The 25,371-nt window shown below is 44.3% G+C and overlaps 1 pseudogene; it reads left to right on the forward strand.

The window, feature by feature from the left end:
- LOC135557907 (alpha-(1,6)-fucosyltransferase-like) overlaps positions 1–21,428 on the forward strand; it is a 205,579-nt pseudogene extending 184,151 nt beyond the window's left edge.
- The last annotated feature ends 3,943 nt before the right edge of the window (positions 21,429–25,371 follow it).

Here is a 25,371-nt window from a genome sequence, read left to right on the forward strand (position 1 = left end):
GGAAGAAAGCTGTTACCCAATACTTTGCACAGCTGTCTTTCATCACGGGACGGGCCTTACCTAGGAGAGCAGCAACAGTCTCTCTTTCAGTCTCACAGTCATTCTGTCAACATGTACAGTATGGAGCCACTCAAATTCATACAAACTGCTACGGATACAAATACCGACTTATCACTTTGTCCCATTCTTTAATCTTGTCAGAGATATATATTTTAGCTGAGACACCTGTATGATCTACATGAATTACAAATGTATTCACTCTGGACATGACTTATTTTAGATATTTTAAATAATAAGTGTATTTGTGTGGATGTTTACATAAGTTAATACAAATGTAAAAACCAACATAACAAACATGCTATGAAAAAGTTATTGTTTTGTAATCTTTTTTTTATTTACATTTTTTTAAATATACATAATGAACTATAGCATTTGTTCTTACCCAATATGTGGCCGTTGAAAGTCTGACGATAGCTGGCAACAGGGTGGCAGGTTTTTGTTGAGCTCCATAGCCCAGCAGACTCACCTAGACGAAAGGGGGATGGACACATGTTAGTTTTGATAAAAGTCTGAAAGACTTTTACAGGGGGGAGAGAGCATGAGTTGGAGTGAGTACAGTACATCCAATCCAACCATTTGCCCTTGATAATATGCTAGCATCACACAAGCAGACTGCTATAGTGAAGGAGGTTTACACAGTGCATCAAATATACCACTATGAGTGGAGCTTACTTCTCTGTGCTCTGGAGAGGTCGCAGGTAGTTGGTTAGAAGGCTCTGGAGATCCTTGGACCAGTCTGCTTCTGTAGCCCTGGAGAGAGACAGGTAGAGGTAGTGAGTGTGCTTTAAAGAGAGCCCTCACCCCTGACCCACCCCTGGCCAAGGGCTTCCTGCCCAAACCTCTAATCGTAGTCTCTCTAATAGGGAGTTACCCCAGGAGTAGACTGTTGTATGGCGCACAGGGCTTATCCACTTCTTATGAGTATAGTGTTAGCTCTTGAAATGGTACAAAACATTTAACGGAAAAAATATTATCATGACATACAGTGCTCCATGTTCCTGCTGATAGCAAGCCTCAACCTGGATACATGACAACAGATTGGTCAGCACTTGTTACCACAGTCACAATGTTATACATCCTATTTCTACAATTTATCTTCTTAAAATCGGATTTTAAACCTAATCCTAACAACACTGATAACGTTACATTAAGACCAAAACGCAAATGTTTGTTTTCCTTTCAAAGAGCGCGTCCTCACGCTAGCTTGTGACTCTCCGTCTTACAGGAACGCGCTCACCGGCCAAGTACACGCACTGTCGTGGATGCAAGGTCGAACACTTCTGACACCAGTGTAATGAACTGCCATGATTTAAAGGTGGGACAGGAAACTGTCACCGCTCTCTCTCTCTGTGTGTTTCTCTCTCAATTAAATTAAATTCAAGGGGTTTTATTGGCATTGGAAACATATGTTAACATTGCCAAAGCAAAGTAGATCATATAAAAAAGTGAAATAAACAATAAAAATGATCAGTAAACATTACACTCACATAAGCTCCAAAAGAATAAAGACATTACAAATGTTGTATTATGTATCTCTCTCTCTCTCTCTCTCTCCTCCCACCTAACCAGAACCCTCAAGACTGCAGTAAGGCCAGGAAGCTGGTGTGTAACATCAACAAGGGCTGTGGCTACGGCTGTCAGCTGCACCACGTGGTCTACTGTTTCATGATCGCCTATGGCACACAGCGCACCCTCATCCTGGAGTCCCACAACTGGCGCTACGCCACGGGTGGCTGGGAGACTGTCTTCCACCCCGTCAGCAACTCCTGTACTGAGCGTACCGGGGTATCTACAGGGCACTGGTCAGGTAGGTACGGTGAGCACTGTCTGGTGAGTTATGTATTTAGAGAGCTGGGCCCTGTTCTATATCTATGGTTGGGCCATTGAGGTTTCTGCATTATGATGCATTTACATGACACTAAAACATTCTATGGCAGCCATGTTAGCGCCCCATTAATATTACATCAGGAATATTTAAATAATGCTATGTAACTGAATTCTTTGCATTAGAACAATATTCACAATTCTAAAAGTTGGCCCAACTCTCGAAATACATGGCTTTGGTGACCACTATCTATACCTCCTTGACCAGGCCTGGGCAATTCCAGTCCTCGGGGGCCTAATTGGTGTCCACTTTCCCCCCATTCCTAGCAAACACTCTTGATTTAATCTAATTGCATTTTTAACTGAAAATCATGATTAGTTGATTATTGGAGTCAGGTGTGTTAGCTGGGTCTGGGGAAAAAGTGTGACACCAATCAGGCCCCCGAGGACTGGTGTTGCCCAGGCCTGTCCTAGACATTGATCCTTACATCCATTGTCTTATGTCGGATAGCACATCGGTTCTGCCTGAACTGATCTGTCTCGTATCTTGCAAAGGGTCATGGGATAGATGGAAAGTAATCCGGCAACATGGGCTGCCGCAACATTAAAACATATTTCCGACAGTAGGTAACATCATCTGCTGAACCCCATTTCTGCCTCAAAACTGTCTGATTAATCTAAGCTAAAACAATAAATATGTCAATAATGTTTATGTTTCTTTGGTGAGGAAGTCGCCCCATTTTACACCTAGCTAAGTATTGTTGTGCTTCAATGAGCAGTATTTCTTAAGTTATGGGCACAAAAGCTATCATGGATTTGTCCAACAGCTGAGCCAGTCACAGAAATCATCTTTGCCTGAAACAATGCTGCTAACAAACCATCTACCTACTTAGTGCTGCACACACATTGTTGAATCTTCCAACAAAAGCTAGCTAGCAAGCTACTGTAGCTAGTAGTGCTAATGCTTATATTATTGTGAGTTTTCATGAAGCAGCTGTTGTTTTGTCACGAGTCATTGCAGTAGCCTCCGAATCAGCTGCTGCGCTCAGCTGACCCAACAATACGATCGCAGAGAAACATGCTGATCTACGGACTGATTTCTGAAGATAAAGTATATGTTTTTATTGTCACATACACCAGATAGTTGCAGTGAAATGTGTAGATTTACAGGGTCAGCCATAGTAGTACAGCACCCCTGGAGCAAATAAGGGTTAAGTGCCTTGCACAGTCAGTTTCTCTGAACTTCAGGGTAATTTAAACTGGCTAAGCAAGCTTTTATGTTAGTGAAATCAGTGCTACATAACTAGCTAGCTATCTAGCTATGTCAGTAAGCTGGCTAGCTACAACAGTTAGCTACACAGGTGATTGGGTCACTGCACTGGCAAACAACGTTCTTAAACAAAATTTGTGCAGGAGATAGCTTTCAAGTATTTTTTTTGTAATGAAAACTATTAAATCACTGTCACAACATTTGTATTAATTTAGCTATCTAATTTGTAATAATTTAGCGCAGTGATATCAAAAATTAGGAACTATGAATGGCGGATGCTCAATATTCAAATTTGAATATGAGTTCCACGTTCACAAGACAGATCGCATGAGGGACGAGAGTCATGGAGGGGTGAAGCCATCTGACGTGAGACAATGTTGCTGTTTTAGTCATATGCACTGCAAAACCTGACAGTTTCACCCACACACTGAATGCTCCATCCAACCAAACATTGATCGCTCCACCCAACCAAACATTGATCGCTCCACCCAACCAAACATTGATTGCTCCACCCAACCAAACATTGACCGCTCCACCCAACCAAACATTGACCACCGCTGACCGGTCCACCCATAGACATGGTCTCAGCACCGGGGAAGTGATAGGGGTTCAGACTGGTTGTCGAGACATTTAGTGTAGCAAGCAATATTCTGTTTCATACATTTATTATAGACAAGCTATTTTTTTCTCTTTCCTGTAATACTCTTCAGCTTCCTTGTCCCCCCCATCTCCCCCGCAAACACACACGCATACACCCCTCTGCCTCTGGCTGCAACTATCTTAGACTTTCTTTTCCTATTTCTCTTGCTGTTCCCGTCTTCTTCTCTATCTTGCATATACCCTAATGCATGGCCTCCTTGCCTTCCTACCGATTGCCCCTGCTTGCTCTTTGTGTAGTGAGTTCATTTCACGGGTTTGCCGCTCGTCTGACACCAATAGAAAAATGCATTCTGGGTGAAATCTCATCTCCCTTCCTGCCTCAAACTGTGAATTAGCTAGAAGTTAAGTAAAAATCTTAAGTTGTTTCAGCACCTATTTGCAGATTGCAGAGGATGAGTTAAAATGTGTACTCTTTGCGTCCTCATTAGGAAGCTCTGGGAGGGGGAAGGAGTGCTTAACTGTGCAATTGTGGCAAGATGTGTAGGCGTCGAACCCCCCCCCTCCCTCCCAGTTCCCCTCTCCGTCCTGCAAAATCTGCCAATGATGTTGTAAGCAAAGAGAAGGAGCTTGGGAAAAATGTTTCTGTTTAATATTTCATGCTTTTGCCAATTTATATTGAGCTCACGCTCCATGGTGTACACATGCCCCGAGGCCCTGCCTTTTCCATTTTTCTTTATTATTATTTTATTCCATTTACTCTTATTTTGAATGGGCATTTCTTTATGAGTAATTATACCATTTGTTTGACTGTCAGTGGCGTGTATCCATGGATGCCAAGGGAAACCAGTCTTCCCCCCAAAAACAAATAAACATATACAATAATCAATTTAGTCTCTCTGTGTTTCATCATTTTCCTTCAATTCGCAAGAGGCTGAATGTATCTCACCGGAGAATCATCCAAGCGAGTGAAACAGCGCCCCTTTGTCTCTGTATGTGTAGGCCATCTATCTGATGCTATCTGGTCCCAAAGAGTACGACATTGTTGTCGCCCATACCATTGAATGCAAGGGAAGCTAGTGAGAATTGGACTCCCTTCATAAAAAAAGTTTAAAATATAAGCCAATCAGCATTGAGCTAAACTGAGTGAGCTCAACTGTGATTGGTCCTGGCACACCAAAAAAGAAAAGTCCAGTGGTTAGCTCGCTAGCTAAAATTGTCCCTTTTCTAAATTAGCCATGGATGGAGATAGGGATTTGGACTTGGTTTAATTTAATTCTCCATACTGAACAATGATTATAACGGTGATTCTGATCCAACCATTAATTAATATATTCTGCCTTTGGCCTGAGAGGATGGACGTTCAATGTGTAGCTAGATGTAGAAGGCTAATGTTAACGAGCTAACATTACCCATGAAAGGAAGTTAGGCTCGCAAGCATTTTAGCTAGATATCCTATGACAACAACAAATAAAAGTGTGCACTGTATGACAGAGTGATAGACCGTTTCATCAACATGTAAGGGAGGATGGCATTGGTGTTTCTTTACAAGTAGGGTGAGTCAACATGTTTTTTTCTACTTGCACGAACACACACACACACACACACACACACACACACAGAGGAATCAGAAACATGGACAGCCACATCATATTTAGGTTACATTGATTGGACTAAATTGTTTTTGGTATCTTTTAGTTGTCTGTGTATTAGACTAAGCATACAGTAGGTGATTTGATGATGTTGAAATGTTGCTAATAGTGGAGGCAGCTCCTGTTTTCTTAGCGACTTGCGAGAACTCTCTGTGGTTCTAAATAAATAGTTGTTTAGTGTTCCGAAAATGTCAGAAACATCAACTTGCTTGACCATGCTGTAGGTCATGTAACTGTTACATGCAATATACTTTGTGGACTTCACCGGACAGGGGTTGTTTTCCAGTTTTGTGATAAAACAAAGGTGGGTTTGAACTTATTCTGCCACTGTGTCCTCTTCTTGTCTCTGCCTTTAGGCCTATATATCACAGTGTCAAGTATATGAAGCAAACAACGCAATTATCACCACTTAGGTTGTAATATGGTACTTTTTTTGCGTCCCCAGTGATTTTACCCACGACACCGCTACTGTTGTCAAAGGCTTATGAAAGCTGTGTGGAGTTGTATTAGTCTCACTGAATGGAAGGAGTCACTGTAGTTGTATAAGTCTCACTGGTTGGAAGGAGTCACTGTAGTTAGTCTCACTGGATGGAAGGAGTCACTGTAGTTGTATTAGTCTCACTGGATGGAAGGAGTCACTGTCATTGTATTAGTCTCACTGGGTGGAAGGAGTCACTGTAGTTGTATTAGTCTCACTGGATGGAAGGAGTCACTGTAGTTGTATTAGTCTCACTGGATGGAAGGAGTCACTGTAGTTGTATTAGTCTCACTGGATGGAATGAGTCACTGTAGTTGTATTAGTCTCACTGGTTGGAAGGAGTCACTAGTTGTATTAGTCGCACTGGATGGAAGGAGTCACTGTAGTTGTATTAGTCTCACTGGATGGAAGGAGTCACGGTAGTTGTATTAGTCTCACTGGATGGAAGGAGTCACTGTAGTTGTATTAGTCTCATTGGTTGGAAGGAGTCACTGTAGTTAGTCTCACTGGATGGAAGGAGTCACTGTAGTTGTATTAGTCTCACTGGATGGAAGGAGTCACTGTAGTTGTATTAGTCTCACTGGATGGAAGGAGTCACTGTAGTTGTATTAGTCTCACTGGATGGAAGGAGTCACTGTAGTTGTATTAGTCTCACTGGATGGAAGGAGTCACTGTAGTTGTATTAGTCTCACTGGATGGAAGGAGTCACTGTCGTTGTATTAGTCTCACTGGGTGGAAGGATTCACTGTAGTTGTATTAGTCTCACTGGATGGAAGGAGTCACTGTAGTTGTATTAGTCTCACTGGTTGGAAGGAGTACCTGTAGTTGTATTAGTCTCACTGGATGGAAGGAGTCACTGTAGTTGTATTACTATCACTGGATGGAAGGAGTCACTGTAGTTGTATTAGTCTCACTGGATGGAAGGAGTCACTGTAGTTGTATTAGTCTCACTGGATGGAAGGAGTCACTGTCGTTGTATTAGTCTCACTGGGTGGAAGGAGTCACTGTAGTTGTATTAGTCTCACTGGATGGAAGGAGTCACTGTAGTTGTATTAGTCTCACTGGATGGAAGGAGTCACTGTCATTGTATTAGTCTCACTGGGTGGAAGGAGTCACTGTAGTTGTATTAGTCTCACTGGTTGGAAGGAGTACCTGTAGTTGTATTAGTCTCACTGGATGGAAGGAGTCACTGTAGTTATATTAGTCTCACTGGATGGAAGGAGTCACTGTAGTTGTATTAGTCTCACTGGATGGAAGGAGTCACTGTAGTTGTATTAGTCTCACTGGATGGAAGGTGTCACTGTAGTTGTATTAGTCTCACTGGGTGGAAGGAGTCACTGTAGTTGTATTAGTCTCACTGGATGGAAGGAGTCACTGTAGTTGTATTAGTCTCACTGGTTGGAAGGAGTACCTGTAGTTGTATTAGTCTCACTGGATGGAAGGAGTCACTGTAGTTGTATTAGTCTCACTGGATGGAAGGAGTCACTGTAGTTATATTAGTCTCACTGGATGGAAGGATTCACTGTAGTTGTATTAGTCTCACTGGATGGAAGGAGTCACTGTAGTTGTATTAGTCTCACTGGATGGAAGGAGTCACTGTAGTTGTATTAGTCTCACTGGATGTAAGGAGTCACTGTCGTTGTATTAGTCTCACTGGGTGGAAGGAGTCACTGTAGTTGTATTAGTCTCACTGGATGGAAGGAGTCACTGTAGTTGTATTAGTCTCACTGGATGGAAGGAGTCACTGTAGTTGTATTAGTCTCACTGGATGGAAGGAGTCACTGTAGTTGCAACTTCATTAAATCCAGGGGTGGGAGTCTCAGTTTATTTTAGAAACTGTAACAACAATTTTCTATGGTTTAAGACTGGATGTCTGCCAAACATATCCCTTCTGGGAGATGATATTAGACCAAAAAAAGATTGTGTGTGTGTGCACGCGGCCGTGCGTGTGTGTGTTCCTCCACTTCCGTTTGTGTCTACACGTGCCCTTGCCACTCGTTTGTGTACTGAGGCTTAACACCCAGTCTCCCAGGTGGAAAGGCTATAAGGAGCACAGAGAGGATGACCTTCCTAATCAGCCCAACTCAACCTTCGTCTCTGCCCACTGTGCCCAGGGCCCATCTAGAGGACACCTTCTTGGAGCAGCTGGTGCCAGCCCCTGTACCATGGAAGTGGATGGGCTCACCATGGCATTTAAAGAAGGACAGCCAAAGAGCAACTGTCACTCAGGAGGGAGTGGGGATAAAGACAAAGGGAGAGAGAGACAGAAAGTGAAAGATCAAGATAACGAATGTGTATGTCAGACAGAAATATTGAAAGAGGGAGGAGGAAGAGAGAGAAACACAGAGAGTATTGTGGAGATCGAAACAAAAAAGTTTTGGAAACAGTTTGAAAGACAAACAGAGCGAAAGAAAGAGTTTTATAAGTCTTCAACAGAGAGAAACAGACAAAAAGGGACTGAGAAACGGCAAGAGGATTGTTGTTTTGAATGGACATGACTTTCTCCTTCCCTCACTCTATCTATTTGGCTGGCTTCAGTTCAATTCTGTACCATTTTCCCCCAGTGTGCACTTGTTCACTGTAACCTATTGGATGGTATAGATAGAGTACTTTGATTTCAATAACGATTTAATTTATGAATATAGAATAGAAAACATATTTTTGGCACATTTTTCAATATATTGTTGTACATAATATATTCAACTTGCATGTCAAAGTTCCACAGTCTCTGCTAGCATTAAAGTTATGGCCCATTTTACATAGAGAAATTTGCATAGTAGGCAATGTAACCAATCACAGCCGTCCTTTTACTCGTACCTGCAAAATGGCACCAACAGACATGGCAGCTCTGCTTCTAGCTCCTAAGAAACTTTGCAGTATTTCGTTTTTTTGTGTGTTGTTTCTTACATTATTAGCCCAGAATGTTTTTTGTGTTATTACATACAGATGGAAATAACTGTTTGAAATTAGACGGTAACTCACCAGCATTACAACCAGGAATACGACTTTCCTGAATTGGATCCTTTGTTCATACACCCTAGGGCAATTGAACTTATCCCAGAGGCTGCTCCAAGACGCCGCCTGCGGAGACGAGGTATTCTGAGTGGACTTCTAGTCCAACTCAGGAGGCGGGCACACCATCCACCGCTTCAGAGTATATTACTTGCTAATGTTCAGTCTCTGGACAATAAAGTAGACGAGCTCTGGGCGAGGATCTCCTTCCAGAGAGACATCAGGGACTGTAACCTGCTCTGTTTCACAAAATCATGGATCTCTCTGGATATCCTTTCCCTGTCCATTTATCCAGCTGGGTTCTCAGTTCATCATGCAAACAGGAATGAAGAACTCTCCTGAAAGAAGAACGGCGGGGGTGTATATTTCATGATAAACTACTCATGGTGTGATTGTGATAACATACAGAAACTCAAGTCCTTTTGTTCTTCAGTTGTAGTCACAGCCGTGGATATTCGTCCTCAGGCAGATACCACGAAGGCATTAATGAACTACACTGGACTTTATGCAAACTGGAAACCGCATATCCTGAGGCCGCATTTATTGTTGCTGGGGATTTTAACAAAGCAAACATGAGGAAAATGCTACCCAAGTTCTATTAACACAATGACTGTAGTACTTGCCTTTTCCAAATGCCTACAAGGCCCTTCCCCGTCCTCCCTTCGGCAAATCAGATCACGACTCCATTTTGCTCCTCCCTTCCTATAGGCAGAAACTCAAACAGGAAGTACCCGTGCTAAGGTATATTTAATGCTGGTCTTACCAATTGGAATCCATGCTTCAAGATTGTTTTTAAAATTTTCCGGGAAGCCTCTGAGAATAACATTGACGTTTACACGGATATGGTGCCTGAATTCATCAGGAAGTGTATAGGGGTTGATGTTCCCATGGTGACTATTAACACCTACCCAAACGAGAAACAGTGGATAAACTGAAAGCATGAACCACCGCATTTAACCGTGGCAAGGTGACTGGGAATATGGTCGATGGCAATCAAAAAGGCAAAACGTCAGTACAAAGACAAAGTGGAGTTGCAATTCAACAACTCAGACACGAGACGTATGTGGCAGGGTCTACAGTCACATATTACAAACGGAAAACCAGCCACATCGCGTACACTAATGTTTTGCTCCCAGACAAGCTGAACACCTACTTAGCCCGCTTCGAGGACAACACAGTGCCACTGACGCGGCCCACTCTCAAGGATTGTGTGCTCTCGTTCTCCGTGACCGACGTGAGTAAGGCAGTTAAGCAAATTAGCCCTCGCATGGCTGCCGTTCCAGACGACATCCCTAGCCGCGTCCTCAAAGCATGCACAGACCACCTGGTTGGAGTGTTTACGGACATATTCAATCTCTCCCTATAGCAGTCTGCTGTCCCCACTTGCTTCAAGATGTCCACCATTGTTCCTGTACCCCCCCCCCTCCTAATGTAACTGAACTAAATGACTATCGCCCCATAGCACTCACTTCTGTCATCATGAAGTGTTGGAGAGTCTAGTTAAGGATCATATCACCTCTACCTTACCTAACACCCTAGACCCACTTCAATTTGCTTACCGCACCGATAGATCCACAAACGATGCAATCGCCATTGCACTGTACACTGCCCTATTCTATCTGGACAAGAGGAATACCTACGTCAGAATGCTGTTCATTGACTATAGCTCAGCCTTCAACACCATAATACCCTCCAAGCTCACCATTAAGCTCGGGGCCCTGGGTCTGACCCCCGCCCTGTGGAACGAGGTCCTGAACTTAAAACGTTCCACCCTCTCCACTACTGTCCCGTCGATGTGGATAGGGGGCTGCTCCCTCTGCTATTTCCTAAGTCCACAATCATCTCCTTTGTTTTGTTGACATTGAGTGAGGTTATTTTCATGACACCACATTCCGAGGGCCCTCACCTCCTCCCTGTAGGCCGTCTCGTCGTTGTTTGTAATCAAGCCTACCACTGTAGTGTCGTCTGCAAACTTGATGATTGAGTTGGAGGCGTGCATGGCCACGCAGTCATGGGTGAACAAGGAGTATAGGAGAGGGCTGAGAACGCACCCTTGCGGGGCCCCAGTGTTGAGGATCAGCGGGGTGGAGATGTTGTTACCTACCCTCACCACCTGGGGGCGGCCCGTCTAGTCCCGGACCCAGTTGCACAGGGCAGGGTCGAGACCCAGGATCTTGAGCTTAATGACGAGTTTGGAGGGTACTATGGTGTTAAAAGCTGAGCTGTAGTCGATGAACAGCATCCTTACATAGGTATTCCTCTTGCCCAGATGGGTTAGGGCAGTGTGCAGTGTGATTGCGATTGCGTCATCTGTGGACATATTGGGGCGGTAAGCAAATTGGAGTGGGTCTAGGGTGTCAGGTAGCGTGGAAGTGATATGGTACTTGACTAGTCTCTCTAAGCACTTCATGATGACGGAAGTGAGTGCTACGGGGCAGTAGTCATTTAGCTCAGCAAAGAAGTTGTTTAGTTTGTCTGGGAGCAAGACATCGTGGTCCGCGATGGGGCTGGCTTTTCTTTCGCCTCTTCAAACTCAGAATGCTTAAGAAAAGGGTTTACAATTTGTGAAAATCCCCCAAATCATGGTATTTTTTGTCTTTGTTTCAAGAGGAATCAGAAACTCTGTGTAGTTTACACCAATCCAATGATTGTATATTCATGAGGGTTTAAGTATAAGGCCACGTCTCAATAGTTTAGAATGGCTTCCCCCTCTCATTTCATCTCATCCTTATCTTCTCTGATCCGACAATATTAGATGAGTAGAAGTAATACAGCAGAAAGGTTATTTGGATATCAACTCTCACCTATCTTTGTTTTTAGATCTTCATAAACTAAGGAAAGGACCCAAGAGGTGGTCATTTGGGTCAAAGAAGGGTGAGTGTAGTCAATGTGGAATAGCTAGCTAGTTAGTGCTAGTTAGCTGTGTGTGCTAGACCAACGTCCATTGTGTTTTAGACCAACGTCCATTGTGCGCTAGACTAATGTCCATTGTGCGCTAGACCAACGTCCATTGTGCGCTAGACTAATGTCCATTGTGCGCTAGATTGTGCAGGTGATATAACCCCACTCTGATACATAGCAGTCGTTGTTTCCGTTGCTCTCCCATAGCTTTTGTGGAGTGACAGGTAACATTGTTGTTAGTTGCAGAAGATTGCTAGTTTGATGCACCTAACTGGTATGTTACACTAGCCCAGCTCCTATTCATGCTAAATAAACAGGGGCATAACCAGTGCAGCTCAGCATAACATTACGCTGTGGTTCTATTTTCAAGAATTTGACATGGAGTTCACGAGAACGCGAACACTTGATGAAGTGGGCTCTGCTCACGCTCTGTTTTGCACTGGCCAAAAGTTGCGCATCCAGTGTAGCAGGTTGAAGACCCAGTGTTTTCTCCACACCCCAGTGTAGCAGGTAAAGGACCTGTGGTTTTCTCCACACCCAAGTGTATCAGGTAAAAGACCTGTGGTTTTCTTTACACCCCAGTGTAGCAGGTAAAAGACCTTTGGTTTTCTCCACACCCCAGTGTAGCAGGTAAAAGACCAAGTGTTTTCTCCATGCCCCAGTGTAGCAGATAAAAGACACAGGGTTTTCTCCACGCCCCAGTGTAGCAGGTAAAAGACCCAGTGTTTTCTCCACACCCCAGTGTAGCATATAAAAGACCCAGTGTTTTCTCCACGCCCCAGTGTAGCAGGTAAAAGACCCAGTGTTTTCTCCACACCCCAATGTAGCAAAAAAAAGACCCAGTGTTTTCTCCACACCCCAGTGTAGCAGATAAAAGACCCAGTGTTTTCTCCACACCCCAGTGTAGCAGATAAAAGGCCTGGTGTTTTCTCCACGCCCCAGTGTAGCAGGTAAAAGACCCAGTGTTTTCTCCACACCCCAGTGTAGCAGATAAAAGACCCAGTGTTTTCTCCACACCCCAGTGTAGCAGATAAAAGACCTGGTGTTTTCTCCACGCCCCAGTGTAGCAGGTAAAAGACCCAGTGTTTTCTTCACACCCCAGTGTAGCAGATAAAAGACCCAGTGTTTTCTCCACACCCCAGTGTAGCCGGTAAAAGACCCAGTGTTTTCTCCACACCCCAGTGTATCAGATAAAAGACCCAGTGTTTTCTCCACAACCCAGTGCAGCAGGTAAAATACCCAGTGTTTTCTCCACACCCCAGTGTAGCAGATAAAAGACACAGTGTTTTATCCACACCCCAGTGTAGCAGATAAAAGACCTGGTGTTTTCTCCACACCCCAGTGTAGCAGGTAAAATACCCAGTGTTTTCTCCACACCCCAGTGTAGCAGAAAAAAGACACAGTGTTTTCTCCACACCCAAGTGTAGCAGATAAAAGACCTGGTGTTTTCTCCACACCCCAGTGTAGCCGGTAAAAGACCCAGTGTTTTCTCCACACCCCAGTGTATCAGATAAAAGACCCAGTGTTTTCTCCACGCCCCAGTGTAGCAGGTAAAATACCCAGTGTTTTCTCCACACCCCAGTGTAGCAGATAAAAGACACAGTGTTTTATCCACACCCCAGTGTAGCAGATAAAAGACCTGGTGTTTTCTCCACACCCCAGTGTAGCAGGTAAAATACCCAGTGTTTTCTCCACACCCCAGTGTAGCAGAAAAAAGACACAGTGTTTTCTCCACACCCAAGTGTAGCAGATAAAAGACCTGGTGTTTTCTCCACACCCCAGTGTAGCAGGTAAAAGACCCAGTGTTTTCTCCACACCCCAGTGTAGCAGATAAAAGACACAGTGTTTTCTCCACACCCCAGTGTAGCAGATAAAAGACCCAGTGTTTTCTCCACACCCCAGTGTAGCAGATAAAAGACCTGGTGTTTTCTCCACTCCCCAGTGTAGCAGGTAAAAGACCCAGTGTGTTCTCCACACCCTAGTGTAGCAGATAAAAGACCCAGTGTTTTCTCCACACCCCAGTGTAGCAGATAAAAGACCTGGTGTTTTCTCCACACCCCAGTGTAGCAGATAAAAGACCCAGTGTTTTCTCCACACCCCAGTGTAGCAGATAAAAGACCCAGTGTTTTCTCCACACCCCAGTGTAGCAGATAAAAGACCTGGTGTTTTCTCCACACCCTAGTGTAGCAGGTAAAAGACCCAGTGTTTTCTCCACACCCCAGTGTAGCAGATAAAAGACCTGGTGTTTTCTCCACCCCCCAGTGTAGCAGGTAAAAGTTATTGTGTTTTCTCCACACCCCAGTGCAGCAGGTAAAAGTTATTGTGTTTTCTCCACGCCCCAGTGCAGCAGGTAAAAGTTATTGTGTTTTCTCCATGCCCCAGTGCAGCAGGTAAAAGTTATTGTGTTTTCTCCACACCCCAGTGCAGCAGGTAAAAGTTCTGGTGTTTTCTCCATGCCCCAGTGTAGAACAATAAAAGACCCAGTCTTTTCTCCTAAGTAACTATCTTCCCTCCGTCTCTCTAGGTGAGACCCATGACAAGGACATCCAGGTGGTGGAGTTACCCATTGTGGACAGCCTTCAGCCCCGCCCCCCTACCTGCCCCTGTCCATCCCTGAAGACCTAGCCCAGCGCCTCCACCGGCTCCATGGTGACCCGTCCGTGTGGTGGGTGTCTCAGTTCGTCAAGTACCTGGTCCATCCTCAGGCCTGGCTGGAGAAGGAGATCCTGGATACCACAGCCAAGCTGGGTTTCAGGCATCCCATCATAGGGTATGTACTCTTTTTTTTGTCTGTCTTTTATGATTTTCAGTTTCCGTTGTTCTCTTTCTCTGTTCTTTTTTGTCTGTTTCTCCCAGTCTGTCTTTCTGACTCTCTCTCTCTCTCTCTCCCTCTCTCCCTCTCTCTCTATATATATATATCTCTCTCTGTTTATCTAACCCTTTTTGTCTGTCTTTCTGTTGAAGTGTAAAAAACTCTTTCTATATCTTTCTTTTTCTTTCTCTTTCAAACTGTCTCAAAATCTCCACAATACTCTGTTTCTCTCTCTTCCTCCTCCCTCTTTCAATATTCTTTCTGACATACTCATTCGTTATCTTCATCTTTCTCTATTTCTCTCCATCTGTCACTCTGCCTTTATCTCTCTCTCTCTCTCTATTCACCATGACCATTTCTAGCCCTCTTTCATTCTCCCTCTTCTACGTTATGGCTCTTTGAATCATCCTCCCTTCTTTACCAATCAAACTTTCTCTTTCATAGGATCATACACCTCGTATTCTTTCAGACTTTCACCTACTTTTGTCTTTGTCTCATTTATTTTATTCAGCACTGTCTCAGTTTCCCACCATTCTCTCTCTCTCTTCTTTATTCACATCTCTATCCCTTTGTCGTCTCCTCTTTCCTCTCCTCACTCTCCCCCTGATGTTCTAATACAGTACCGTTCAAAAGTTTGGGGTCACTTAGAAATGTCCTTGTTTTCCATGAAAACATACATGAAATTAGTTGCAAAATGAATAGGAAAGATAGTCAGGACGTTGACAAGGTTACAAATAATGATTTTTAATTGAAATAATAATTGTGTCCTTCAAATGTTGCTTTCGTCAAAGAATCCTTCATTTGCTGCAATTATAGCCTTGCAGACCTTTGGCATTCTAGTTGTAAATTTGTAATTTAATCTAAAGAGATTTCAACCATATGCTTCCTGAAGCACCTCCCACAAGATGGATTGGTTTGATGGGCACTTCTTACGTACCAAACGGTCAAGCTGCTCCCACAACAGCTCAGTAGGGTTGAAATCCGTTGACTGTGCTAGCCACTCCATTATAGACAGAATACCAGCTGACTGCTTCTTCCCTAAATAGTTATTGCATAGTTTGGAGCTGTGCCTTGTGTCATTGTCCTGTTTTAGCAGGAAATTGGCTCCAATTAAGCGCAGTCCACAGGGTATGGCATGGCGTTGCAAAATGGAGTGATAGCCTTCCTTCTTCAAGATCCCTTTAACCCTGTACAAATCTCCCACTTCACCATCACCAAAGCACACCCAGATCATCACATTGCCTCCACCATGCTTGACAGATGGCATCAAGCACTCCTCCAGCATCTATTCATTTCTTCTGCGTCTCACGAATGTTCTTCTTTGTTATGCGAAGGCCAGCATCCTGGAGTCGCCTCTTCATTGTTGACGTTGAGACTGGTGTTTTGCGGGTACTATTTAATTAAGCTACAAGTTCAGGACTTGTGAGGCATCTGTTTCTCAAACTACACACTCTAATGTACTTGTCCTCTTGCTCAGTTGTGCACCAGGGCCTCCCACTTCTCTTTCTATTCTGGTTAGAGACAGTTTGCGCTGTTCTGTGAAGGAAGAAGTACACAGCATTGTACGAGATCTTCAGTTTCATTGCAATTTCTCGCATGGAATAGCCTTCATTTCTCAGAACAAGAATAGAGTGATGAGTTTTATAAGAGAGGTCTTTGTTTCTGGCTATTTTGAGCCTGTAACCGATCCCACAAAAGTAGACTAGTCTTCTAGTCTTCTTCTTTAGACTAGACTCAACCAGTCTAAAGAAGACCAGGTTTATTGCTTCTTTAATCAGAACAACTGTTTTCAGCTGTGCTAACATAATTGCAAAAGGGTTTTCCAATGATCAATTCGCCATGTACAGTGATAAATTGGATTATCTAACATAACGCGCCATTGGAAAACAGGAGTGATGGTTGCTGACAGTGGACCTCTGTACGCCTGTGTAGATATTCCATTTAAAAAAGTTGCCGTTTCCAGCTACAATAGTAATTTACAACATTAACAATGTCTACACTGTATTTCTGATCAATTTGATGTTATTTTAATGGACAAAAAATAGCTTTTCTTTAAAAAACAAGGACATTTCTAAGTGACCCCAAACTTTTGAACAGTAGTGTATAGTGCCTGAGTACTTCTAATATAGTGCCTGAGTACTTCTAATATAGTGCCTGAGTACTTCTAATATAGTGCTTGAGTACTTCTCACAGCACCCCAGGGGGAAAGTAGGTGGGGTGGGAGGGGGGGATGGAGCGGAGAGGGAAAGAAGAGAAGGGTAAAGGAGTGGGTGGGGAGAGAGGGAAGGAGGGAAGGCTTGGTTTTGGTGGTGCAAGAGGAGGATGGAGAGAGCTGTGGGGAGAGAGTATAAAATAGAGGAGACTAGAGAGAGAGCTTTGGGGGGAGAGTATAAAATAGAGGAGACTAGAGAGAGAACTGTGGGGAGAGAGTATAAAATAGAGGAGATGAGAGAGAGAGCTGTGGGAGAGAGTATAAAATAGAGGAGGCTAGAGAGAGAGCTGTGGGAGAGAGTATAAAATAGAGGGGACTAGAGAGAGAGCTGTGGGAGAGAGTATAAAATAGAGGGGACTAGAGAGAGAGCTGTGGGAGAGATTATAAAACAGGAGAATAGAGAGAGAGAGAGAGAGAAAGAGAGTGCAAGAGGAGGAACGTGAGGTGGGCTTCAGAGGGGGAGTGAGTGTATGAGGTGTCTCTGAGGTAACGAGATGGCTTGGGAGCCGGACTTTTGGCTACAGTCTCCCTGCATCTCCCCGTCTCTCCACGCTCCAGCCTCAGACCCAGACCCAGACCCTGGCTCAGACCCAGCTCCAGACCCAGCCACAGCTCCAACCACAGACCCAGCCACAGCTCCAGCCACAGCTCCAGCCACAGACCCAACCACAGACCCAGCCACAGCTCCAGCCACAGCCACAGCCATAGAGGATGTGGTGGAAGAGGATGGAGGGATGGTGGGATTCACTACTCAAATGCCGCTTGACGCTAAGCACCCCATCACGGCCGTTTTGTCTGCCAATGAACAGGCGGCGGGATAAAGGGAGAGAAAAGGGAGACAACAAACAAAATAGGAGGAGAGATGTAAAGGAGAGAGAAAGCAGGAGAAAGAGAGAGAGACATTGCAGAGGGAAGAGAAGTGGAGGAGCGACGGAAACCATGGCAGAGAGATGAGATTTGGGGAAGTGGAGAATGGAGAGACTCGCTGTCAAGAGTCCCATCACAGAAAGAGAGATGGAAAGAGAGAGAAGGGGGTAGAGATGAATAGAGGGATAGACTGATTGAAAGATGAAGAGAATCCCTCTGTCCTAGGACTCTGTACCCCTCCCCTTACCCCTCTCAATCTCTCGTTCCCTTCTTTCTCTATGATCCAGGAGTGTGTACAGATATATTTTGCAGGGTAGATAAAGGTGTTTGTAGCTCCAGTGAGCATCCTGAGGACTAGGCTGAATGAGCTTAGGACAGTTCTGGTAATTGGGCTCACTGTTTTTTTTCTCTCGTTCTCTCGCTTTCCTTTTCTTTCTCTCTCTCTCTCTCTCTCTCTCTCTCTCTCTCTCTCTCTCTTTCTCTCGTTCCCTCTCGCTCTCTTGCACGCCAGTTCACCCGATATCTCCCTTTCTCTCTCTCTCTCATTCCCTTTGTCTCTACTTCTCTCTTTTCTGAACCATAGATAGATGTGTTGTGTAATGAGGGATTAAACAAAGAAAGCACTCAGTTTCACAAACACATGCAGCACTGCTCTTTATTTCTTTTTTTGCTTCTTTCTCGTTCAAACCCTCTCTCTTTCTGCCATTCTTTTTCACTCATTACTCCCACATTGACAAATTTGTTCTTTCTATCTTTCTTCTTTCATTCTTTCTTTCTTTCTTTCTTTTCTGTCTCTCTCTGATTATCGGCAAGACTAGCAAGGGCACAATGATGCTGCCTAAATAATTACAGTGGTAGCTGATAGTGAACGTATTGATTGAAAGTGTTGCTCTCCCTCCCTCTCTCCCCCTCTCTCTCCCTCTCTCTGACCCTCTCTATCCCTCTCTCTGATCATCTCTCTCCCTCCCATATCTCTCCAATCCTCTCCCCATCTCCTTCCCTCCCTCTCCCCCTCTTTCTCCCTCTCATCTCCCCCCTCTCCCCCTCTCTCTCCCTTCTTCTCCCTCTCGCTCTTCCTCCCTCTCCCCCCTCTCTCCCTCCCTCTCCCCCTCTCTCTCCCTTCTTCTCCCTCTCGCTCTTCCTCCCTCTCCCCCTCTCTCTCCCTCCCTCTCCCCCTCTATTTCCCTTTTTCTCCCTCCCTTTCTCTCTCTCTCCCTCCCTCTCCTCCTCTCTCTCCCCCTCTCACCCTCTCTCTTCCCCTCTCGCCCTCCCTCTCCCCCTCTCTCTCCCTCCCGTCTCTCTCCAATCCTCTCCCCCTCATCTCTCTTCCTCTCTCTCCCTCCTCTCCCTCTCCCCGTCCCTTTCCCCTTCTCTCTCCCTCCCTCTCTGTAGGGTCCATGTTCGGAGGACGGATAAGGTGGGGACAGAAGCAGCATTCCACCCTATAGAGGAGTATATGGTTCACGTGGAGGAACAGTTCCAGCACATGGCCCGACGTTTCCACGTGGACAAGAAACGAGTCTACCTGGCAACAGATGACCCTTCACTACTGCAAGAGGCTAAGACCAAGTGAGAAACCACCAATACCCTAATAATGATTAATGAAAAGGGAGTGAGTGTGTGTGTGTCAGTGTGTGTGTGTGTGTCAGTGTGTGTGTGTGTGTGTGTGTGTGTGTGTGTGTGTGTGTGTGTGTGTGTGTGTGTGTGTGTGTGTGTGTGTGTGTGTGTGTGTGTGTGTTTACATGCATGTATGTGTGTGTATGAGCGTGTATGATTGTATTTCTGTTTGTATGTAGAAGACCATATAGGATGTACAATGCTGTGCCCGTCAGGTACCTAGACTATGAGTTCATCAGTGATAACTCTATCTCGTGGTCGGCCGGTCTGCACAACCGCTACACTGAGAACTCTCTGAGAGGAGTGATCCTAGACATACACTTCCTGTCACAGACTGACTTCCTGGTCTGCACCTTCTCCTCACAGGTAGGGGTGCCATATCAGACACAACACCATTTATGGGAATATACAGTACATTATTCAATAACATATATTCTTACCTACCTGAATAGCCAACTCATATTGTCATTGTCATGTTAAACAAGGACCATAAGAGATGGCATGACAACTGTGGTGGTTAATTACTTTACAATAAAATGAGGAGAGACAAATTTATCACACAAGTCTGAGTTATAGTTAAGCTAAATCTTTATTCATATATTAATAAGGGAGCATGTCAGTACAACACACACATGCAACGTGAATCAATTGAGTGCTCTACGATAATGATGTCTGGTCGACGAATCACCCTCAGATGATTCGTTTAGAGCCCCGAGACAAAGAATACAACACCTTTTTATAACAAAGTACATCCTCCTGAATATTCATGACAAACAACAGATGTATGGAATGGGTCACAAGGTTAAGATTTGCATGAAAGATACTGATAATTCACAGCAGACAATATCTAGACTGTTCTCGTTGTGTAGAAACCAGGGTCTGGCCCCGAGCCATCTCTCCCTGGTACCTCATAGAACAGAAACACCAACTTGTTCTATGGAATGCGGTCTTGTTAGGTTCATCACCCAAGGCATCGTAAATCTTCTGACAGCATTAAGCCAATAGAGGCCCATTCTCAGAAGAACATACACAGATAAGAGTGTTCTAATAACCCCCTATTCTGTTGCATAAAAGAACCATTTGATGCAATTACAGTATTATAACATAATCTTGCAATTTTGCTCTCATACAACACAAACAGATCTGGGACCAGGTAACTTTTTCATCTGAATAAATCTAAACAGCCATGTACACGGAATGTAATTAAGTTAACATGATTCTTCACACTTCCTGGTCTCACTTCTTGTTTCCTGCATACCTACTTCCTGTTTCCTGTAACCCTGTACCAGGTGTGCCGCGTGGCCTACGAGATCATGCAGACGCTGCACCCGGATGCCTCCTCCTTCTTTCACTCACTAGACGACATCTACTACTTCGGGGGCCAGAACGCCCACAACCAGATCGCCATCTACCCCCACCACCCCCGCAGCCCAGAGGACGTACCTCTGGAGCCCGGTGACGTCATCGGCGTGGCAGGGAACCACTGGGACGGCTACTCAAAAGGGGTCAACCGTAAAATGGGGCGCACCGGTCTCTACCCATCCTACAAAGTCAAGGAGAAGATCGAAACCGTAAAGTACCCCACGTACCCCGAGGCAGACAAGCTGCTCTCAAACTCTCAACGGAAGTGAAGAAGGAAGGGAAGGATGAAAATAAAAAGAGAGAGAGACACTGAATCCGTTAGACTGCACATGTTGTGAACAGAGAGAACAGTGGGAAAGGGAGAAAGAGATGGAGGTGATTAGACTGCACTGAGAGTGTGTGGGCCTGCCTGTGGGTATTTACTTGTGTGTGAGTGTGTATATCTGGATGTGAATCTGTAAATTGCGGAATCTTGCACCTGCCTCCACCCTGTCCCGGTGCACACAGATGGGTTTTATAGAGAAATAGGAAGGAACATTGATTTCAAACGAGCCTGAAAACAATTAAAGGTCCGTAGCCGACAACACTCACTCTCCAAGGCAGACTGGGAATGGGACTATCCAACTGGGACTATCCAATCAGGGCAAGCCTTGGATCAATAAAAAAAAATATTTAAAAAGCCTTGGATCGATGACTGGAAAACAATTATAAACAAGAAAAAGTTACTTGTTTTCATTTTTATTAAATTATTTTGGTGGTTTAAATTGTATTCTTGCCTTCTTTTGTCTCTCCTTAGTTCATGAATGTTTCTGGTATCTTCCTCTTTCCATATTCACTCACTGCGTTCCTCCCTTCTCCTTTTGCTCCAACAGTCCTACATCTCCAACAGTCCTTCATCTCAACAGTCCTACATCTCAACAGTCCTACATCTCCAACATCTCAACAGTCCTACATCTCCAACAGTCCTACATTTCAACAGTCCTACATCTCAACAGTCCTACATCTCAACAGTCCTACATCTCCAACAGTCCTACATCTCAACAGTCCTACATCTCCAACAGTCCTACATCTCCAACAGTCCTACATCTCAACAGTCCTACATCTCCAACAGTCCTACATCTCCAACAGTCCTACATCTCCAACAGTCCTACATCTCAACAGTCCTACATCTCCAACATCTCAACAGTCCTACATCTTCAACAGTCCTACATCTCCAACAGTACTACATCTCCAACATCTCAACAGTCCTACATCTCCAACAGGCCTACATCTCAACTGTCCTACATCTCAACAGTCTTACATCTCCAACATCTCAACAGTCCTACATATCCAACAGTCCTACATCTCCAACAGTCCTACATCTCCAACATCTCAACAGTCCTACATCTCCAACATCTCCAACAGTCCTACATCTCCAACAGTCCTACATCTCAACAGTCCTACATCTCAACAGTCCTACATCTCCAACATATCAACAGTCCTACATCTCCAACAGTCCTACATCTCCAACATCTCAACAGCCCTACATCTCCAACAGCCCTACATCTCCAACAGTCCTACATCTCCAACAGTCCTACATCTCCAACAGTCCTACATCTCAACACGTCTACATCTCAACAATTCTACATCTCCAACAGTCCTACATCTTGTATCCTCATGTGCAATTATTTTTATTCCACCTTAATGTGCTTTTTAACATGTTTGTGTCAGGTGCTGGTGCGTTGTACTCTATATGATGTGTGTGTGTGTGAAAGATTATGAGAGATGCTGTGTGTGTTTGTGTGTGTGTGCTCTATGGTGACCTATGATGACCTTTGAACTATGGTGACCTATGATGACCTTTGAACTATGGTGCACACAGAAGCCCTCTTCAGGCTCACCAATGGACTCCACCGAGCTAATGTCCTTTTCACATCTCTACGTCTGTTCAGTCCGTCTGTTTGTTGTTGTTGTTTATTAGTTCTAACATTCATGTTTCAAATAAATTAGGAAAAAAAGAGATGCCTATGTTGACAATGCTATGTTATTAGAGGTTTGTAGTCGATCGTGATGAAGACCTCTATGCTCAATGCTTCCATTGAGCTTCCTCTATGCTTTCACTTCTATGCTCAACCACCACCCCACCAAAAAAAATATCCTCTTAAATGTGTTATGAAGGTTGTTATGGATGATACTGCTACTCTCATGAAGGTCGTTATGAATTCTTCAATAAGAAGTGAGAGGGAACCAGAGTGAGGGAAAAAAAAAGGGTGTGGAATGTCTCGCTTTCTCTCCATGGGGGTCTCTGTCAGTGTCCTAAATCTAGATGGCCTCCTAGTAACAACAGTTTTTTACCCCGTTTTCATGGATCCAATTGCTTAGAGCTACTATCTTGTCTCGTCGCTACAACTCCCGTACGGGCTCGGGAGAGACGAAGTTTGAAGGTCATGCATCCTCCGATACACAACCCAACCAAGCCGCACTGCTTCTTAACACAGCGCGCATCCAACCTGGAAACACCATGCACCTGGCAACCTTGGTTAGCGCGCACTGCTCCCGGCCTGCCACAGGAGTCACTGGTGTGCGATGAGACAAGGATATCCCTACCGGCCAACCCCTCCCTAAACCGGAAGATGCTAGGCCAATTGTGTGTCACTCCACGGACCTCCTGGTCGCAGTCAGTTACAACAGAGCCTGGGCGTGAACCCAGAGTCTCTGGTGGCACAGCTGCAGTACAGCACCCTTAACCACTGCGCCACCAGGGAGGCTATCAGATGAACATCAGCTAACCAGTCATGAGTCACCAGACCCCATCAAGATGGCCAACAAGTGCACACCAAACATTTCAAGGGCTCAGACTGCAGTCCAAACACTTAAAAGACACACGCTATCCCCTCAGCCCTCAAATTAAGTGGACACTTCTGATGACATATCATGACGTCTGATGAGTATACACTTGCAGGGCAATGGGCGAGGGAGGAAGTAATGATTTTTAAATGGACCACCCTTGGCCGGAAATTCAACACTCGTTCATCCCGTCTATGCTGCTCTATGCTGGTCTGTGCTGGTCTATGCTGATCCATGGTGGTCTATGCTGGTCCATGCTAGTCCATGCTAGTCTATGCTGGTCTATGCTGATCCATGGGGGTCTGTGCTGGTCCATGCTGATCTATTCTGGTCTGTGCTGGTCCATGCTGGTCTATGCTGGTCCATGCTAGTCCATGCTAGTCTATGCTGGTCAGTGCTGGTTGGATGCTGGTCAAGCTGCAAATGGCTAAAATGTAAATGTAATTACACCAGCATGGTGTAACTGGTTATGCTGGCAGACCAGTATGGTCTAGATGGTCAAGCTGGTCTGACCAGCATGGTCTAGTTGGTCAAGCTGGTCTGACCAGCATGGTCTAGCTGGTTATGTTGTGTTTTCGCTGGTGACCAGCCTTCATTGTGCATCTTTTGGAGGCCAGCCTTCGCTGTGTTTTGGACACTGCTGACCAGCATAGGCTAAATCAAAACCAACATCAAGTCACATTATACTGTCTTGCAAAGTGATGTGGAATCCAGCCAGTGAACAAAACATACATTATGTTACAAAGACACTTTGGTGTAACATTACATTACTGTAAAGAAAGCACTTCTTCACAGTAATGTACTGGTAAACCAAACATTATTTTGAAGTTATGGTAACATACTGTACTTTATTTTTTTTACAGTAACTTAAAGGTAACTGGCTTCCAGTAAGTTACTGTAGAAACAAGTTAAGGTTTTTTTATAGTGTATCATAAAAATTGTTAAAAGATTAGAACCAATCGGCATTATGTCATTTGTCCCTATGGGGGAAACCTTTTGGGTGACACGTAGTACCCTTTGAATTGTTCCTGTAGGTGAACCGTTTATTATTGAATTTAGAACCCTCTCATGAACAACCAATGACACGTTCTACAGTTATACTTATAGGATACTTCAGAAATACTTATGGCACACACAGTAAAAAAATGACTTGTCATTTGACAGTAAGTTACTGGCTACTGAGCTATAGTAAAAAATACAGTACTTTTACAATTGAATAAAGGTGTTATTGTTGTAAAATGACTTGTTGCTTACCTTACTGTCACTGCACTTTGAAATGTAAGTAACTTTTGTCAATCTGTATCGCTGAATTGTTTCGCTGTGTCGCTGAATTGCACGAAAGAAATGTAAAGGTAATTTTCTATTGAGCCAACATCTGCAGCATTTAATGTGAATGCAGTCTACGCTGACACAGGAACATGCCTTTACATTTCAATCCCGCTGTAACGCTGAATCTCCACGTTCGCAGTGTTGTAACAGTTTACGTGTAAAGGAAAGATTAAATTGAGAAAGAAGCATCAGAGAACTACAACCAGTTCATGACATAAGTGGTAGTTTAGTTGGTAGAGCCATGATGCTTGTAACGCCAGGGTAGGGTATTTTTTACGTATGGACCACCCACATGCAAAATGTAAGCATGCATGACTGTAAGGTGCTTTGCATAAAAGTGCCATATATTATGAGTGTCATATGTTCCTTTAAACCTCTAAAAGTCTAAGCCGTTGGGGGTGATCTAATAAGCTAACATATGGCTGTAATGCTTGTTGTCTGGGGAAGGAGAGGAGGACCAAGGTACAGCGTGTTAAGTGTTCATATTTTAAATATTTTAATGAACACTGAAAACAAAACAATACACAACCAACGAACAGTCCTGTAAGGGGC

Source organism: Oncorhynchus masou, chromosome 16 (genome assembly GCF_036934945.1).
Source record: "Oncorhynchus masou masou isolate Uvic2021 chromosome 16, UVic_Omas_1.1, whole genome shotgun sequence".
Lineage (NCBI taxonomy): Eukaryota > Metazoa > Chordata > Actinopteri > Salmoniformes > Salmonidae > Oncorhynchus > Oncorhynchus masou.